We start from the raw sequence: 14,164 nt of genomic DNA on the forward strand, positions 1-14,164 counted from the left end.
ATTTGGGACAATCCACAGGCTGTACTGTTAGTGCCTCAGTTCTGACCCAGATGTTCCCTACACTGGTATCTTTCTCCATATTACCTCAGTGGAATCACAGTTGTCTAAAACTGACATGTTGCTGCAACTGTTCAATTTGTCTGAAAGTTCATTTCAGTCTGCTGCTAGTAGTAAATAGATGGGTTCTGGCTCTGTCCTTCATGTTCAGCCTTGTGTCAATTCCAAAAAACTTGCACAAATGCTTTTCAGAAATCTCAACTCCACCTAGAACAAAAATCTCGCTGAACTTCATAAAGAATTTGAGGTAAAATTGGCACTTACGCTTGGGAATAGAAGGACGACACAGACAGCAGGGGAGAGAGAAGTGCCCATGAAAGACTTCAGAATGGAGGGAATTAATTCTTGCTGATGAGAAGACCTTGAGGAGCTCAACCTACAAAATATTAAATTGTTGAAAGAATGAGAGAAAAATCACTCATAACCAAAAAAGCATCTTAGTGCCATTCAAGCACACTAAAAGCTCCTCTGAACATGTGCCTTCTGTGGAGAAATGGAGCCACACATACTTTTTTTCCAACTTTGTTCCTTTACAATTCAGCTTTCCCTGTTATGTTACCTGTTATTTAATGCACTTATACATATGCATACGTAAATGTAAATATAAATATAATTATAAATATGTGTGTGTGTGTGTAAGTGTATGCGGGAATATAACCATATGAGCATATGTTTGTTTATTTCTGTTCTGTATGTGTACAATTACTATAGCAAAATCCTTTCGAAGCAGAAATGTTTTACAATCCATTAATTTTTGCCTTATTCTTCCATTTGTAATGCCAGCACCAATTCATTTACGGGGCTTACTTCTAGTACTAGTCAGTGGCAGGAGTCCCCAGCTGAGGTTACAGTGAGCTTTAAAATAATTTCAGGCCATTATTTGGCCTGATCTCTGTGCTAAAATAGACACAAGATGTGTGTATTTGTGTATGAGGCTCATCCTGCCTTTCACTGCTGCTAAGTAAAGAGTCCTCGACCATTTTCCCAGCATGAAGCAGGCTGTTTGGGAGCAGGGAGGCCAGGTGCTCTTCAGCACCTCGTGCAACCCATCTAGAAAAAAGCAACACGTGCTCTGTGCTGGTTACAGCATCTGTGTTGGGAACAGGTTGGGGGCAAGCCCCTCTGGGCAGCGATGCCCCCTGGCCCCATTAGCCACCCTGCTCCATGCAGGGCTTCAGGGCAACCTGTGGCTGAAATATGCCCGGGGCATCACTGGTGGGCAGGGAACTGAACAGGGCACTGAGTTGCCTTCATCCTTGCTCCACCTGTGTGCTGGAGTTAGTCACTACCAGTAGCAGCTATATTTATAGTGGTATGTCATAAGTTTGACGTAAGATTTTTTTTTTTTTTAAATCTATACAGCAGGGCAAAGGTGCATTTCTCCTCCCCTTCTTCAGTTTTGGATAAACCCTCACTTGTTTTCACAGGAACATTAGCTCAGATCTGCTGCTACTGTGCACAGCTGATAAAACTTGCTTGGAAAGACCATATGTCACATGGATCTGCTCAAGAGGCATGAAGCCCTGCCTGTTCGTCGATCCTTTACAGATACAATTTTATGCTCAGTTAAAATGGAAAAGAGCATTATGTTTAAAGATAAACCCATTTACTGTGCGAGTGCTTTGCTGAATTCTGTCACCAAATTACTTGTTAGTAAGACATTTGGACTGCCTTTTAAAAAAAAAAAAAAAAAAGAAAAAAGAAAAAAAAAAGTTGTTGCACATCGCTTTCTCCTTGTTTATCAGTTGCTATGACAATGCTAATGACAATATCATCACAGACCAGGATTAAAATCTTTTACTAGAAGCAGGAATAGACAAAATCAGTTCCGAGGAGAAAGTTCCCTATATTAGTATCACCCTCTTTGACCTTGTGGTTAGCCAATATTCAGGGTCCCTACAGGTTATTTCCTTTTGGAGAACAAACGGATGAGAGTGAATTGTGTTTGTTAATATGCTTCTGTTTATTTAGAAAGAATGTACACAATGTCCTGTTACCCTGGGCACAGCAGGAGTCAAAACAAAAGGTGGTGCTTTCCCTTTTCACACTTCCAAGCTTCTTTTGAGCCAGAACCCAAGCTTGCTCACTTTTAGCTTTTTCTCAGGGTCAGGCTACAAGGATTTTCCTCGCTGGCTCTGGTGTGTCCTTGTGACTTCCTCTGTCTGCTTCTCTGATGTTTCTGCTGTCGCTTTCTGAACTGCTCATTTTCATCATATGGTACCTTGTCCCTAGAGCCAGATCCTGGAGAACTGCCTCAGCCCCCACCTCTCAGAGCTGCCAGGCGTGTGCAGCATGGTAGGTATGTGTGGTTCCTAGGGTTTCAGTGAGCATGTTCCATAAAGAAGGTAATTTTTAGGCTTTTCCTTAGGGAAGGGAGGCTTTCTCACCCACCATCTTCAATGAGATTTCATTGCTGGCTTTCAGCATAACACTGAATTTATTTCCAATAATGTATTTTAGCAGTCTAAATGCACGATGACTTGTTTTCTTGATTCAGCCTGAGATTTTTGTTCCCTGTCAGATCAGTTTCTGTACAGTAGTGCTATGAGAGGGGGAGCAGAAAATATGTTACTATTTCCTAACAAATCAGCCTCTGATGCAACTATAATAAAGTTGTGAAAAAGTCCTAGAGGAGTTAAACAGATTTGACAGCATTTAATTTCCATAAATTTAGGGCCTGATCCTGCTTTTGTTTTGCTAATGAGTACTAGAGGGAGATAGAGCACAAGCTCTGGAAGAGCTGAAGACCAAAATAATGTCCCAGCTCAGCAATGACAGGCAGGCATGCAATGCAGATGCTGGGGCACTTCCATGCCCAACAGAGGTTAACTCCAGCATTCCTGCTTTGGGTCCAGCTCATGTCTGCTGTGACCAACAGGTCTCCTACCCAGGCCTGACTGAGTTACACAGATACTGCCCTTGGCAGCAGCTCTTAAAGCCTCGGGGCTTTACTCTTTGACTGGAACAAAGGTAGCATATAGCGTAACCTCTGCTCAGGAAAGGCAAAGATCTTGGATTTTCAACAGCAAAAACACACAACAGATGTGTTTTCTTTTGCTTTTAAGGAAACAAACTCAAGGAGTTTTATTTTGTCTTGGGTTTATGCCACAGCCATTGCCATGGCCCACTCAGCACATAAAAAAGCTTCTTCTATTTGTGCTTAGGCAAGACACATCCCTGGTTTCCATATACTTTCTTTTTCTCATTCCTTCCATAAGTCCACCTCCTACCCGCTCCCCCCCCCCCATCTTTATGTAGGTGATGGGCTGTGATGGGGTTCAGTGTAGACTCCAAATGGACAGGATCCTCTGACATGACCTCCCACACCTGCAACTTTGAAAACAACTCTTTCACTACCACAGGTGAACCAGTTAAAAATTTTTGAAGGCCCCAGCAGAAAAAATGGGCATATTTGGACACATTTGTAGAAGTAATACTTTCACAGCGATGAGACAGTTGAAAGCTATCTTTCTAGTGTGCTTTGCCACCCATTAAACTGGGGGGCATGGACCTGTCAGCACTGGTGAACTCAGTGCCATGAAAAACCTCTGAATTCAATAGAACCTAATTTAAATGGAAGTTCCTGTGACAGAACAGAGGAAGCTTGCACTTCTAATTAAAAGTCTCAGGCCATCCACTCACCCAGCCAGTCATTAATCCCCAGGAAATGCCCTTTTGCTGTGTCCATTATTTCTTAATTAGCATACAGTGTACAGAATATATTTGGTTTAGTCTTTGAGAAAGGGGGCGAGCTTTCTCCAAGCATGGGAGACAGTAAGCAGCTCTTGGCACGGAATATCCAGTTAGGGGCACAAAGTGTGCAAACTAAAGTGCTTGATTCAGCTGAGTCCTCAGCAGAAGATGGAGTTTGGTATATCCAATTTTCTTCTATTTCTGTAGAAAAACACAAGCATTTTGAACAAGACAAAAAGGGATTTGGGGGATAAAATCATTTTCCTTTTAAAATTGTTTTTCAAGGAAACAGTTCAACAAGCTCTAGTACGATTCCCCACAGAAGAGGGAATAGATATTCTCAGGACTGTGTGTTGTAATTTCTTCAATTTTTCAATAAACTGACAGTCACTTGATCAGGGTCAGAAAGAAAAGATCTCCCCCCCCTTGGGCAAGTATCTTCAACAATCCACTCTCCAGTAACTGTTCTCTGTCTCAGTCACTTCTAGAGCAAGGATTTGAGAATGCGTCTCCCACACCTGCATCCACTGATCAGCCACAAATTTGTACAAATCTGTACATGTACCACAAGTACCAATCTGATCCAGGTCGGAAAGGAGCAAACAAGCTTATTTCTCTTGAACCTGCCTTGTGACTGGTCTTTATGCTGCCTTTACCCTTGCACTGGCCTTTTGCTGGCTGCAAGACAACAAGCAGTTTCTGTCAGCATAAAGCTGGGTGTTGAAGATAACCCATCAACATTTTTGGAACCAGCGCAAAACCAGTGTCAGCACTTGGAATACAAATCCATCCAGGCTGCATTTGATCCTATAGGAGGAGCACTGTATCACTGAACCACAGCCTCAGAAGTGTGCCCTAAATGCAAGAAGATTGCCTTATGAGGTCATTTTGCCTCAGTCTCTCCTTTTGGATCTGTTCCACTTTGCTTGCAATGCTTGAATATTCACTGAGTCAGACAGCATGAGAATAACTCTTTAGTGAAGGGCTTAGGGCATTTGCCGGAGAGGGGACACACATGGGTGCAGCATGGACCAAAGCATGTCAGCAAGGTGGAAGAGTGTCAGCAGGAGAAGTAAGTAGCCTCCAGCCCCACAGTACCCTTTTAGCCACGTTCATACATCATCTGAGGACAGATGCGGCATTTGAGGCCATCACTACCTCCATCCCCTCCCTCTAGCTGTGACCACTGCCCATGTGAGAGACTGGCACAGCCTCTGCAACCTACCCTTGCTTACGAAGCCACTGTGTGTGCACCCAGCTCTTTTCCCGCACCTGCCCTAAGAGCTCCGTGGCCCTGGGCTCATGCAGCAGCCCCACAGCGAGGCTCCAGCATGCAGCACTGCTGCCAGGCAGCTCGCAGCACCCTCCTCCCTACTGTGACCCCTTACCTTAACACATAGGCTGCCTGTTGTCATCAGGCATGGCCTTGGAAGTAAAATATTAACACACTCCTGTGGGAAAGGAAAATTCTGGTTTAATGACAGCATTTTGCACTTTCTGAACAAAAGGAAGGTAGAGCAGAAGCAGCTCCCTGTTCTTTTGCTTCGCTATTCCTGACTAAAATGTTTCCACAGAAAGTCACTGCAAAAGTTTTTCTAGTCCCATATGCCTAAAATCAAGTGCTGTTTTTAAAAATTGGCATCAGCTGCTTGTGATCTGATTTATTGTCTGCATCCTTCTGAAGTTCATTAGCAAAAGTCCTAGAAACCTCAGCCCTCTGGTGTACATTTTATCTCCCTTTTCAGAACAGTTCCATTATGCCACTTTTGAAGGTTTTAATATTTTGTTCCTAATCCTGATTTAGAAGCATCTGCTAATAAATTGACAGGTTGTGACACGTCGCAGTAATTTAGAGCTTTTTCACCTTAGATTCAGAGTGATGCTTTTATGGTTTCAGAAGGCTTTTTATTCACAGCTCCATAAAGCTCCCATCTTGAGTAGCTCTTTGAATGGGGTTGTCAAGACAGCTATGTTTGGTGCACATTTTTCCTGGAACTGAATTCAATTTTGCCTGTAAAGTTACAGTTCCTCTGTCCGCAGCAGCTTTTGTTCTGCAAGGGCTAACTTTTGATTTATGCCATTTCTCATCTTGCTAGCACTGAATATATTCAAAATACTTACACAAGCAGCTTATTTTTATTGGTTGCATTTGAAATTCATCCACTTCCCCGTTTCATTACATACCTAGCAAATCTCAGCTCAACTTTTGCTCTGTATTGTGAGGCACTGTCGCATTTGTGCCCAATGTGTTCACTCGGAACAGAAGGTTTGAATATCTGCATCTAGCAAATAGGAAGCCAGTTGTAGTTAGAGCCTTATGATTACTGCTTAACATTTGCATCATGGTGTTACTTGGAGGCCCTAGTGACTGAAGCTCTATTTAGTTCAGATCTGTGCATATCTCTACTGAAAAGACAGTATGTACTCTAAATAATTCACAGGACAAGTAATATTTCTGTGCTGAATGTAAATTGCCAGCAATCTAGTTTTGCTTGACCTAAGATGGGAACCCCTGAGTATCCTCTGTCTCCAGTAAGGTCTCATTATGGTGAGGTGTTGTTTTTTACCTTCATTTTGCAGATTCCTGCTCTGTGGCTTACTTCTAAGGGAGGTCTGTCAAAGGTAACCACAACAGACAAGCCCACTGTCAGCCTGTAGGTGTAATTTGGCCACACAACGATTTGCACTTCCTTTAGAAATTAAAAATAAATAAATAAATAAAGTCATAAAAACATTCATTTAAATACTAGATACACCATCTTTACAGAAGTCATCATTTTAAGCATTAAAATATTTTTTTATTTTCAGTGTGAAATAACCAAAGACAACATGTGATTGAGAGCAGCTAACAGCAGTGGTCTGGCACCCAGAGAGGTTTAAAGACAGTCTCCATAGTGCTGTGGTCTTACAGGTGAAACACAAATGGTGGGCACAGGTAGAGTCTGACTTTTGGTTTTGTAAAACCATGTTTGGATCTGGACAAAATGAGTTATGGCAACCCATTTATTCCTTCCTAGGGCTCACTGACACCTGACTGATGCCCAGGAGAAGCCTAAAATCTGTGCTAGGTGCATGCCTTTTCCTCAGCCTTTTTCCATAGGCAAACCTACAAGTTGTAGTGGAAGTCTCTCTGCTGAGACAACCAGAGCACTCCTCGTGGTCTGTAAGGCAGTAACCAGAGACAGTAACCTTTCATACACAATTCAGCTGGGGCTGCTTGGGGAGGAAGCCTGGAAAATCAGGAAAACTGCCCGCTCCTTTTAAAACACACACAGAGAAAGAACTAGTGGGTTCACTTTTTATCAAAAATTGCTGGTGATAAAGTGCTGGAAAAAAAACAAATTTTCCACAAAACCTCTTATGACTAAGCTGTTCCTAAATGCAACTATTAGACACTCTTTAAAATGTGAATGTTATTTTAAAGGCTAATTTAAAATATTATTTTAATGGCTAAGTTTTACACAAACCTTTTTACATGATGTCTTCATATGTTCATAGCTATAGTACATGGTGCATGCACTACTACTACCTATATGATAATATGACAGTTGTAAAATGGTTTAATTTTACTGTCATATCTCTGAAGACTCCTGCTATCTAGTACCAAAACAACTATAATAGTCATGTCTCCTATTTATGTTGTAATGAAATAATATTGACAGTCTGAGCATTGCAACGTAAATGGGAGACACTCTGAACTAAAAGACAGTTATCCTAAATGGATATCATTATCTGTCACTGCTAGTAATCCTTAAATAGAAATTACACTTAATATTTTTTAAAAGAGCATTGGAATTCAAAAAAAAAATAAAATCTTTCTCAGCTTTGAATCATACTTTCAAGGTTTTTAATCTTCTTTTTCAGAAAATGTCAGAAATATATTTTCCTTGTTTTTAACTACTTCAAGTGAAACAAATTCTGAACCTTCCCCAGCTCTAAAGATAACAAAGACTTTCAGTAGCATGTTGCTGATCTTCCATGATCCACCATATTTTTGGGGGTGTTTTTTCATTTGTTTGTTTGGTTTTATGGTGCTACCTAGAATAATAATTATATTCTTAGAGCTTCCTTTTCAGATAACATATCGTGTTAAATCATGCATTTATTATGCATTATTCACTGATTCTAACTCACAGGAATTTGCGAGATACTGTACATCATAAAACTGGGACACAGTCTCCTATCTCTGTTTCATCCTACCAAGCCTTTTTTGCATGGCTTACATTAAAAGAATCCCCTGAAAACCACCACAATATGTTGAAATCTCACTTGTTTTTTCATTCTTTCTCACACCTAAACTACTGGGCAAAGACTTCAACAATAAGATGTGTGGCACAATTTGGTGATGGACCTCTAGTGAGCTGCCTCCCAAACCACCAGGACGGATCATTCTGCCCCACACTGTGCCAGAGAACTTGCACGTTTTAAAAGAAGCCTAGAAGTTTCTTTCAGTGTCTATTGCACTGTTGTGTGCTGTATACGGTTTGGTTTTTTTTTTGGCTATTTGTTCTGACACGTTTTTAAATTATTGTATTTTCATGCGTCTTTTTCTATACTGAAGATCTATGGAGGATTGTTCAACTTTGTATGATACTCACCAATCATGAGTGGCACATGAGAGGGGACAGCTATACCTTATTCTGCATACAGAGAGGGGGGCTCTCTCCCAGCCCATGTTGCTACTGTTGGCAAACACCAACAGGGGCAAGCCCAGCTAGTTAACCTTCTGTAAAGTTATGCCAAACCAACTGCAAAAGTCTTGTCTGAAGCACTTGTCTTTGTCCTCCCAGATGACAAATAAACGGGAACATATTTCCCTGGGTAGTTTCCTAAACAAGTGCAGCATCAGGTAAGCCGTTTGACATTCCAGGGTGTGGGTGGGAAAACAACATAAAAGGGAGTAAATGAGGGCCACATACTGTACAGTAAATGCCAGTTTACACACAGCTAGCCCTTAGGAAGAGTGCAAGAGGGAATAAACTGCTTTACCCTACCTCTTGTTTAATGAGGAGATCGAGAGCAGACGGCAATTACCAGGCACTAAGGGTGTGCTGTAGGTTGTTGCAGAAGTTCTCCCATTAGAAATGAGGCACCCTGTCTATGCAGCAGGATCCACCAGAGGTCCATATTCCCTTCCCCTTCTGTGAACATGATAACTCTCAGACATTTTTTGGCATTTTTTTTTTAATATTTTGTTAACTCCATAGTCTTTTGACAGCAAGTAGGATGCAGTGATCTTAAAGACAGTATTGGTCAGGTGCAATGCTTGGAATTTTACCTAATAATAAATGATTTTCTTGGTAACTTCCTGTAATGCTCATGCAATATATTCAGGAACAAGAAATGTGTGCATCTTTATGTTCTACACACCTTTTCTATCAATATTCCCTCTTCTCACCAATAATCGTTTCCCCAACGCCAACACATTTTAGATGGGATCTGTGGTTGACAGCTGAATTAAAACATATCCTCCAATTGCTATTTATGATATGATTAGACAGGTCAAGTTTAATTTCCACATTGTGGATGAATCTGTTATCCAATCATTTTAATGATGCACTACTCAAACCTGCAGTGGGCCTGAGGATGGAAAGAAAACCTTGATTGTAACTTGTCTGCTGATGACTGGAGTTTGTTATGAAAGCACTCCAACGTGATCATCAGCAGCACACTTGGCCAAAGGTAGGGAACGTTCATACTCTCCTACTGTCACCAGACCTGTAGATGTGTGACAGGTGAATGGAGGTACATCAGACAGGATGGAGTATTGCAGGAAGGATCACTTCTCCTTGGGGCTAAGGCAAGGGTGTATTTAATCAAATTTGCACCTTTAAGAAAATACCATCTTTCAGGTAGAAGATACTGCTCTTCAGCTGAATATTGCTCTCCAGGCTACATAATCTAGCCTGCCGAACCAAGAAACCACCAGTGCCGGCCTAATCCAGTTTATGTTGCTGTTTCAATAGTAGTCACACATGATTGAGAAGCTACCATGTTTAGTGGAAGGAGCCTCCTTGCAGGGGTGAAGCTTCCCGGTGGACATGTGTGCTCTGCCACGGCCTGAGTACTTCCCTGCAGCAGCCCTTGGATCAGAAATACGGACTTCTTCTTAACGGGGACAGCACTGCCAGATCAAGATAGCTGCGGTGAGATGGGATGGGCTGAATCTGTGGAGCCAGATCAAAATTTGTAACATCCACATACTAAAGCTTCTTGCAAGAAAGTTAAGTAGCTGGAGAAAGGATTTCTTTGTCCCTGCTTGCCAGTGACAGCTGTGTTTTTGTAATGCCAGTCTGGAGCTGCTCTGTATGTGTGCTTTGCCCCTTTGAGGCTCTTCGGGATGCCTGTCTATCAGCCATGGGAAAACTCCCTTCCCCAACACTGACTGTGAGCAGTGGAGCAGGAGGAGTGAAACAGTTGTGTCACAGCAAAACAGCCCTCCGCACGTGTAGCTGTCCTGTGTCTGCATCCCTTCCATCCCCTTTCCATAGTACCTCCATGCCCTTGAATGTGCCAGTGCCAATCCCAACGTGTGGGTCTAGAATTCAGTCCCTGCTTAACTTCTGAGAAAACATAAATTGATAGATCAGACAGATCACTTTTTTTTTTTTTTTTGAACTCCACTCATTCTTTTCTGCCCAGAGCAGAAGAGAAGCTGCCTAAGCTTATGGCGGTTCCCTCAAGCCCCAAGGAAGCTGGTGGTAAGGATGGGGCAGCTCCATCTGACAGCACCTGCGCTAGGCACGGCTCTGCTGGAGCTCCTGCTGCAACTCTGGGCCCATGGCTCCCACCTCAGCTTCCCCAGTTGTAAAACGGGCCCAGATAAACTAACCCAGCTACCCCAAACACCTCGCAGCACCCATTCAGCTCCAATACCACCAGTATTCCTAGTGCATGCTTCAGCTACTAATACCTGAAAATTTACACATCCTGTTTACCCACCTACCCCACAATGGTGGGACCAGAACTGACTGAACACATGCAGCGATTCAGCCTGCAAGCTCTTTTTAGGAAAACAAAGCCAACATCCTCACAAAATTGAAATGTTCTCCAGATTCCCCGGTGTCACCCCCACTTCTCCCCCTAGCAATAAGCAGCTCCTCAACGCACAGCACAACCGCATAATCCCCCGGTGAAAACTGTGTGCTGGAAACCGCTGGCGAGGAGCGATATTTGGGTTGGTTTGGTTCGAGGAGGCTGAAGCTGAGCTTTCCCCGCAGACTCCCCGCCCTCCAGTCCCCGCCGCCCCCCTGCCCGTGCTAATGGCACCCGGCCCCCTCACCCCGGCTATCGAGCGGCCAGCGGCCGCCGGGCTCCCCCTAGGGGCGGCGGGGCGCGGGAGGCGGCGTTGCCGGGAGACCGCCGCGGCGCGGCCTCGCCTCAGCGTGGGGAGGCCCGTGGCTCAGTCAGTTAAAGAATAAAATAAAAATAAAAATAACTGCAGGCTCCGGTCCTCCAGGGGGGCTGAAGGCACCGGGTATTGCCCGGGCAGGGGCTTACTGCCCAAGAGGGCCGCAGGTGGGAGTGGGGGGTGAGGGCTGGGGGACACAAAGCCCCCAGGGGTCTGTGAGCTTCAAAGGCCCTCTCACAAGCCAGGGTGGTCAGCCCCTGATGTAGCATCAACAGCAGTATTAATGAAATTACTGAAATTCAGCAGTAATCGTGGCATGCGCATCCTGCCTTGAAAGGCAGAAGACTCTGGAATAATGGTAGCTGACACACACTATAGCTACCAGCACACGGGACCCATTAGTTCATACCCAGTATCCTGTGGAAAGTTGATTAATATGATCATCCCACAAGCAGTTTGGTGCTCTGTGAGCTCTGCAGGCCTGGGAGGTGCAGGACTGGGGGGTTCTGCAGCTGTGCTGCTGCTAACAGGTAAAAAATGCCATCCTGGTCTGGTTGTCGCAATGACTCCTTGAGCAGTGGACATGAGCTGCTCCACTCAAACTTCACCTCAGCCACTTGCAGTGAAAAGACGATGTGTGACTTAGCTGTAAAAAACCTCAGAGACTGGTCATTTGTGGTTTTTAGAGCCACAGAAAACTGCAGAACACATGAAATGGTTGCAGTTGTACCTGGGTGCACCGATCTCTGCCTCTCTTCTGGTGGACTGGGCATACGGTTGTGCCCTTGCCTTCTGAAGACTGCTTCCCTGGTCAGTAGGGGGTTTTGCTCAGGCTTTCACAAACTTCTGCAGCTAGCCCTGGTCCCACAAAAGTAGGACCTCAAAGTGTGTCTCAGAGATTTCTGAGAGGTGGATTTCTGGTATTCAGTGAACCCTCATCTACTTAGGCCTTGAAGATCGAGCATTAGGTGTTGAATTAACGTGGGGGGGACTAGGAGCCAGTGAAATATATACATCTGCTGCCTTGCTTTGGAGATGCACTAACACACTGCACAGGACGCTGTCTGTGTTACCTGAGACTTCAAATCCTGTTACACATGAATACGGTAATCAGCAGAGTACAAATTCATGATTCTCTCTACCCAAGTCCTTGTATGAAAGAAAGGGAATCATTTCCGACAGGCTGGATGTGGAAAAATTGATCTCCTGGCATCCAAAAATAAGAACAGCCAGGCTGGTTGAGACAAGTCCATCCAGCCCAACAGCCTGTCTCAAGCATAAAAACCAGATGATGCCTAGGGAACAGCAGAAGAGGGGGGTGAGCATGCAGTAATAGTTCCCTGGCATATTGTCCCAAACTCCAGCAAGCTGTGGCTCACGGACTTCCCTGAGCCAGATGTGGTATCTTTAAATTTAATAGCTCTTGACAGATTTTTGTTTCCATGAATTTGTGTAATTGTTTTCTGAACCCGTATCAATTTTTGACATTACAGCATCCTGTGACAATTAGTGGCACGCTCCAGCAAAGCAGGGTGTAAAGAAGAGCCCTTGTTTTGTTTGTTTTGAACAGGCCACCTAATAATTTCATCCAATGCTCCTAGTTCTTGTGTTATGAGAGTCAATTACAATCACTCCCCATTTGCCTTCTCCAAACCATTCATGATTTTACAAGCTTCTCTCATATCCCACTCACTCTTCCATTTTCCAGGCAGATACTCCCAATCTATTTAGAAATTCGGATACAGAAGCTCTTCTACAGCCTGGACCTTTCTCTAGTTCCCACATACCATGTTCAAGCTAGCGGACTTGAACGACACAGCATTCAGGATGCAGGCATATCAGAGATATTTATACCAATGCATGGCAGTGGTTTTGGTTTTGCTCCTTCCATAATAATTGCTGAAATTTGATTTGCTTTTTGGAACACCAAAAAAGGATCTGACATTTTCTTAAATATATCTAGATTTCACAGACTTCCAGGATATCTTCTCAGAGCGGTTACAGCCAGTCTAGCGCCCTCAGTTTTCTGCTTTTCCCATTGGCACTACAATACACAGATCTATCCTGCATTTTCTCCTTCATTTTATCACCCAATTACTCAGTATCATGAGACCATGTTTTTGTCATGTGTCATGTTTTTATTACCATAAATAACATAGCATCACCCACAAAATTTGCCACCTTGCTGTTCATCCCTTTCCTAGTGTATAAGTCCAGCAGATGGATTTGGTAGCTACTTAAGATCTTGGCAAAACTGGAGGGACACGGGGGGAGGAAATAGTGGGTACCTTGACTATTTCTCAGCACAGCTGACATCTCTTCTAGATTTGGATCAAGCCAGCTGCTCCTCAGGGTGGTGCACCCAGACTCACCGTGACCCTGCAGCAGATTTGGAGGGGTGCTGGTGCAGGCTGGCCAGTGTGCGTAAGGCCAGCTGTTCGGCTGACACAACTGATTCACGTGAGCTGAGGATCTGGCCTCAGACACAGAGCCATGAGCACTGGTCAGCCCGTCACATCACGGGGATGGGGATGTCCACGAAGGAGGCAGCCTGAGTGGAGTCCATAGGGCAGTGCTGGGCTGAGGGCAAACCTGTCAAGGCAGCGCCCATCCTTGGCCCACCTGGTGGTGATATCACCATCCCTCCCTACAAGCAAGGCCTGACAATTACATTTGTTATTAATAACGAGCACAGCTTTCCGAGGCAGGCGCTTTCCGAGTGCTTTCTTGCTGCTTACCCACACTGAGCGAGGCTGGGACGAGAGCGTTGTGAGCAGTGCTTGCACAGCCAGAGCTGTCCCCGGTGCGTCCCCATTCCAGCACTCCAGCCAAGCGTTTAAGACACCTGCTTCTTTTCGCTCCTGCACTGGCCATGGACTAATAGGGACAAACAGGAAGAGGATCTAGCAGAATGCAGAAAATAATTGTTCTGTGCCAAAAGGGAATGTATGATCAAAACTACAATGGGCAGGCAAGCAGTGAGGCAGTGACCCGAGGCAGTGCAATGTGTCAGGAAGAGAGAGCAGCAGCCCAGGGACAGCAACAGCCCAGAGCCTCAATTTG

The 14,164-nt window shown here is 44.2% G+C and overlaps 1 long non-coding RNA gene across 1 annotated transcript; it reads left to right on the forward strand.

The window, feature by feature from the left end:
• Window positions 1-4,726: 4,726 nt before the first annotated feature.
• On the forward strand, window positions 4,727-9,763 carry LOC118249622 (uncharacterized). The gene is made up of 5 exons (XR_004779152.2): window positions 4,727-4,822; window positions 6,559-6,685; window positions 6,768-6,818; window positions 8,541-8,599; window positions 9,717-9,763. It is a non-coding gene; the product is annotated as an uncharacterized LOC118249622 (long non-coding RNA).
• Window positions 9,764-14,164: the final 4,401 nt, after the last annotated feature.

Source organism: Cygnus atratus, chromosome 2 (genome assembly GCF_013377495.2).
Source record: "Cygnus atratus isolate AKBS03 ecotype Queensland, Australia chromosome 2, CAtr_DNAZoo_HiC_assembly, whole genome shotgun sequence".
NCBI lineage: Eukaryota > Metazoa > Chordata > Aves > Anseriformes > Anatidae > Cygnus > Cygnus atratus.